The sequence below is a fragment of the Ovis canadensis genome, chromosome X (genome assembly GCF_042477335.2).
Source record: "Ovis canadensis isolate MfBH-ARS-UI-01 breed Bighorn chromosome X, ARS-UI_OviCan_v2, whole genome shotgun sequence".
Lineage (NCBI taxonomy): Eukaryota > Metazoa > Chordata > Mammalia > Artiodactyla > Bovidae > Ovis > Ovis canadensis.
Genome location: NC_091727.1, coordinates 50,049,660 through 50,055,867, shown reverse-complemented (window position 1 = coordinate 50,055,867; position 6,208 = coordinate 50,049,660). Strand labels below are relative to the sequence as shown.

General features: G+C 44.5%; 1 non-coding gene across 1 annotated transcript; it reads left to right on the top strand.

The window, feature by feature from the left end:
* The first annotated feature begins 5,765 nt into the window (after positions 1 to 5,765).
* TRNAW-CCA (transfer RNA tryptophan (anticodon CCA)) lies at positions 5,766 to 5,837 on the top strand. The gene has a single exon. It is a non-coding gene; the product is annotated as a tRNA-Trp (tRNA).
* The last annotated feature ends 371 nt before the right edge of the window (positions 5,838 to 6,208 follow it).

The window sequence follows — 6,208 nt, the reverse complement described above, 5'->3', positions numbered from 1 at the left end:
TGTAAGTGGACAGAGGTCATGCCCTGTGGGTCTTGAAAAGAAAGCAAAGTTTATCTCTTTGCCCAGAGATCCTGGGCCTGAGATTTCTCATAGATTTCTCTCTCTATGCCCGGAAATCTACTATGAGAATTTATCTGTCTGCCAGTGCTCAAGCCTTGAAGCCAGTACCATCTTCCACCATGCCCAATTACAATTTCTCCAAGGATTCCTTTTCACATATATCAGACCTCCGTCACTCCAAGACTTGGCAGCCTACATACTGCTCCAAGAAAGCAAGGGAAAAAAGGCAGGAGTGAAAGTCAGGGAACTCAAGCCACAGCTGGGTGAAGCTTGCAGTTTACCTTGACTTTCTAAATTTCTGAGTTTCTGCACCAGATGTAATCTCAGGTGGCCTCTGTCTGCAGTGGCTTTCAGTGGGGCTTCAGTTCCCCGGGCAGAGATTGAGGCAGGGTCATGGAAGTAAGGGCACAAAATCAACACAAAAAGCTGCACAACTTGAGAGTTGTGAGTTTTTGTTTGTTTTTTGTTTTTATTGGGGGGCGGGGAGATGATGACAGCAGCCCGGGAGACTGCACCCCAGATAGCTCTGACAAGCTGCTCCAAAGAGGTAAGAGGGGAAGGTCAATATACATGATTCTGGTGAAGGGGGAGTTCACACAATCAAGCACTTATCTTACAAAAGGTTTTCTGCTAGTCACAAGGAGCTGATGTCACCATGAAGGGATTTAGTGCTTTTCTAGCTATGAGGCGATGCAAGAATTGGAATCAGTTCCTAAAAATATTGAAACTATCTGAAGGCCTGTTCTACCAGTTTTCCTGCTGCACAAAGTGCCTCATTCTCCACTGTGAACTTCCTTCAGGGCATATTGAAGGTTAACAGCTGCAGCAGCACAAGATTCAATCCCTGCAGTTAGTCATTCAGTCATGCCCGGCCCTTTGTGACCCAATGGACTGCAGTCCACCAGGCTCCTGCGTCCTTAGTCCATGAGATTTTCCAGGCAAGGATACTGGAGTGGGTTGCCATTTACTTCTCCAGGGGATCTTCCCAACCAAGGGATCGAATCCAGGTTTCCTACACTGCAGGTAGATTCTTTACCGACTGAGCTACAAGGGAAGCCCAAATGCCTGCAGAGGCAGATGGCAAATGCCCTTGGCAAGTGCCAATTTGTAGCTGATGGCTGCCTATTTCCCCTACTTCCTCTTTTTTAATTTGGTCTTGAAGGTTTTTTTGATGAGTGGAGCTGTTTTCTTCTTTTACTAGTTGTTCAGCCTGAAGTTTCCAGCAATTAAGTTTGCAGACAGTTGGGTAAAGCTGAGTCTTGGTTTTGAGATATGGACTTCTGGGATACTGCACTCTGATTAATATTCCCTGGGGCCTGATGTTCCCTGTTAGTCCAGCTTTCTGGCCCCTGAACCCGGGTCCAAAAACTCACAGGACACCACCGGAAAAAAAAAAAAAAAGGAAGAAAGAAAGAAAGAAAGAAAAGAAAGCAGTAAAATAACAAAGAATAAAAATAAATTTAGAAAACTAACAGATATATTTGAAAACATAAGAATATATATGAAATAACCACTGAAGGGTAAAATCAAACTCCAATAGCAAAGAATAATGACAACAATAAATGCAGAATAATCATTGACTGTGGGTGTGGGACTTAGGTGGGGAAGAGTTTAGGCAGGGCTGTGATCCTGCTGCAGGACCTCTGATCAAAAGGCCCTGTGTGGTGATGACGGACAGGGCCTGTGCTCAGCCTCAGACATCGGGGGTACAGAGGATCAAGCTCAGGGTCCCAGGAGGCTCCCTGGGGCCCAGTGGGCAGGGAAACATTATATGGGTTCCTTGATCCTCTGAACCCTGAAGGAACCTCCCCCAATCTGCTTGATTCTTCCTCCTTCCACTACTCTCTCACACCTGCAGGACCTATGTGGGCAAAGGAGTACTTTAGGGTGGAGGTGGCCTCAGAGGGTGGAACAAGGTGGGAGTGGAGGTCATGGCCTGGGGCCTCAGAAGACTCCCCAGGGCTGAGTGTGCAGAACACCAGGAGCTTCCCCAAATTGATCCTCCAACCCAGACATGACTTAGCGGCTGAACAAAAACCAACACCTGGCCTGGTCTGAATATTCCTCCTGCCCACTCCATCATGCTCCCAGTAACCACGTGGGTGGAGGGGGCCCTGGACTGCGGAGGACCAGGTCCTGAGCCTCAGCAGGCTCCCTGGGAATGATGGGTAAGTGAGAATACCAATTATGTTCCCCTCAATCCTCTGACATCCGAGGGTCCTTCTTCCTCCCCTCCAATCTCCTGGAGACAAGTGTACCTCTCCATGTGCCTAAACTGCTACCCTTCCCCCCCGCCCCAGCCACCCCTTAATTGTGCTGGTCCTGTCCAGCCTCCACTTCTCTTCCTCCCCCTTGCTCCCTCCCATGTCCTGCCTGGTTGTTGGAAGTCCCCCACCAGTGTCTGGTGAGTTTCCTAGGTGTTGGGAGATTCAGACTTCCTGTCATGCCTCTCTGCCATCTTAGCTCCACCCCAATGAGGTTTTCAATGCCTCCAAATTTGTAAGTGTATTCCCTTATCCTATAATTTTGGGGGTTACATTTGATTGTTTCAGACCCAAGTAAGTAGGAAGTACATATGAGAATTTTGTAGGTTAAAAGTTTAAAAGAAATGTATTGGGGAGGAAGAAGTTAACAATGTGCTCCTGATTAATTATGCAAATTCTGTTCTCCTCAGTTCCTCCTTTCACAATGTTGACCCCTCCCTCAAAACAAACAAAAAACCAGAATGTAACCAATGCCCAACAGGGCCCTGTGGGATTTTAAGGCACAGAGGCCTCTTTGTCCCCAGCTCATTGTTAGTAAGACTCCAACCTCCATGGTCTTCCCAGAGTTCCAATGAACAGATTTGAACAGTTGCTAATCCAGTGAGGAGCAGCCATGAAACCACCAGGCAAGATCAAAGGTACCAGAGAAGTTCATCAGATTAAGAGAGTGGACCACCTAATCCCTGCACACATCCTAATCTTGTCAATAATCCTGCCCTTTTGAAACTTTGCAGAGGACAGAGGAATGCAAGACTGTAACTGTTTTGATCCTTGTCACATATCCCTGCTTGATATATAACCTCTCCCTATTCACAAGGACATGCTGGTGCATGCTCAGCCACTCAGTCGTTTCTGATTGTTTGTGACCTCATGGACTGCAACCTGCCAGGCTCCTCTGTCTATGGATTTTTCCAGGCAGGAATACTGGAGACAGTTACCACTTCCTCCTCCAGAGGATCTTCAAACCTAGGCATCAAACTCACATCTCCTGCATCTCCTGGATTGGCAGCAGACTGTACCACTGAGCCACCTGGGAAATACCTTCTATAGGGAAAGGGGCACTGGTCTTAAGACACTAGTCTACTGTGTTCCCTCTTTGCCTGGCAAAGAAAAAGCCACTCTTTCTCCTCCATAACTCTGTCTCCCTGTGACTGTTTGGCATTAGAGCACAGAGAGTCAAGATTTTGGCAACAAATTTAGGGTCTCATCCAGGCTCTGCTCTTGTGCAGGCAACCCTGCAGGACCCCTCAGCTTGGCCAGACACTTAGGGACTTCTCTACACAGCAGCCTCCTATTAGAGAGTGGAGGGTTGGAGGATTTTTCTCAGACCAGATCACCAGGGTTCCCCTGCTGTAGGGACATGCCCTGATCATACCCAAACCACCCTCTAGACCATGGAACTCTGAAGCTGCAGTGGACATTGGGGGAGAGGTTCCCCTAGCAGCTGTCACAGCTTTCTTTTCCTTGAGGACACATTTTTATTTATTTATTTATTTTTTTGTCCTTTCTTCACACTGGCCTGGACTTCTACTCCAAGAAGATATTAAATTTTGGAGGATCAGAAAGAGAGCCTATGGTATGTTGTGACACACCCACCAGCAATTTTGTAAGTCTCCTGGAGTGCATATCAAGGCCTCTCTGACCTTGCCTGTTCAGGGGAACCTCAGTTCCAATTTGGGGAGTTCTTCCAGTGAAGGGCAACTCCATTCCTAAGGCACACTTTGGACAAAATCACAGGTCTAGAGGGACTGGAAAGTCACGTTTGGGGGCATTTATGCCATTTGGCTTTTGACTTCTGGGCATCTCTTTGCCATCTGTTTTTTTGGGGAGTGTGACTTTTAGTTGGTGAGGTTTTGGTGTGGTTTGGTTGGTTCGGTTACTTTGGTTTGAGCCTGCAGATTGGTTTCAGTGCACACAGATCTGGTACAAACTGCTTGAACTAAAATGAGAAGCAATTCCTCCAAGGTTCCATACACCACCTGGGAAACCCTTTGGAAAAATTTTAAATGACTAGTCGATCTATAGCTATGTGCATGCATGCATACTAAGTCACTTCAGTCATGTGTGGCTCTTTGCGATCCCGTGAACAGTAGCCCACCAGGCTCCTCTGTCCATGGGATTCTACAGGCAAGAATACTGGAGTGGGTTGTCATGGCCTCCTCTAGGGGATCTTCCTGATTCAGGAATTGAACCTGTGTCCCCTGTGTCTCCTGCATTGCCAGTAGATTCTTTACCACTGAACCACCAGGGAAGCCCTATAGCTATGACACAATGCAGAAAAAAGAAAAAAAAAAGCCTAAAAATGAGCCTCTTACAGTTAGATCTTTATTGCCACAGGATGAGAAAATAGACTGAAGTTCCCTTATGTCCAGGGCTCTTCACCTACAATCAACAATCTAGGGCTGATCAAACTAGGACCCCAGCCTCCTCAGAGAGCAATCACTGCTGGGACTAGTCTGCTCTTGTTATAATGGCCAACTTGAAGACTATCTGGTCTAAATTTTGTTTATGAAAATATGACTACAAAAAAAGTTTTTTTTTTTTTCCTAATGTGTGGCTGCAGTATTCTTTAGACACCAGAGAAACTGGAACTGGATTAAATTTTTTTTTTTGACATTGTCATACTAGGAGAAGATTTTTTCTCTCCTTGTGCCTTGAGACCATGGCTCTCAGAGACATTTATCTAGACCATCTCTAATTCCTGAAACTGAGGGGAAAAATACAGTAAAAGAAGCCTTTTTTTTTTTTTCGCATTCCAACTGTTGTTTACAGACTATTGTTTTATATTCTGATATCTGAGTCATGACTAAGTTTGGAAAACAAGACTATGAAATCTTTTGTCATGTCTATTTGGATATATGTACATTTCAGTATGTGTCATTGTCTCTGGATATTGGTTCTGAGATTAATTTGTAAATGAGTTCTATTTAGTTGGCTTAAATAAAGGTAAGCACTTAAAAAGTGAACAATTCTAACTGCAAGTGAAATTAGGCTAAATAAAGTTAGGGCTCATGTGAACTAGGAGATATTCAGTATCAAAGTAATACTTGGTATCTATGTTTCTTTGTTGTTGTATGTGTTTTGTTACTTACAAAATGACTTTGGTAAATATTAATAACAAGACAGGGCTCACATGTGACAACACCAGGGAAATCCTTCCCTATTGCTTCAGGCTCTGCCTGTGGTGGAAAGTTGGTTGGGATTTTACCTTTGGGATTATCCTTGTTATGGGTAAACTTTGTTCCATCTTGTAGCCAACTCCCACCAGAGGGTATTTCTCCCCCCTGTGTCCAGGCCCTCAAAAAAAGTGGGAAATTGGCAATAGCTTTTTGAACTCAAGCGAAAAAAGTGAAATTTCTGGTTTGGCATTTGTGTAAAAGTTAACTTGTAAATGAAATATTTTATTTTACTTGAAATTAAGCACTTACAAATTAGAGGGTTTCCCTGGTGGCTAAGTGGGTAAAGCACCTGCCTCCAATGCGGGAGACCCGGGTTCAATCCCTGGGTTGGGAAGATCCTCTGGAGAAAGAAATGGCAACCCACTCCGGTACTCTTGCCTGGAAAATCCCATGGACTGAGAAGCCTGGTAGGCTACAGTCCATGGGGTCACAAAGAGTTGGATACAACTGAACGACTTCACTTCACTTCATATAGAAAATTGGCCCAAATAAATTTTAGGATCCATGATCTGGGAAATATTCTGTACTGATTTGATATCTGCTATTGAAGGTGACTTAAGCTTGTTGGTTTGATTAATATAGACATGTCCTTAGAGTTATCAATATTAAGTATAGATAGTATTTGACTAGAAGTCAAATTAGACTTTAATCCATCTGTCATGCATTTATCAACAAGAAAAGTAACTCATTCTTAAAAGAAAATTT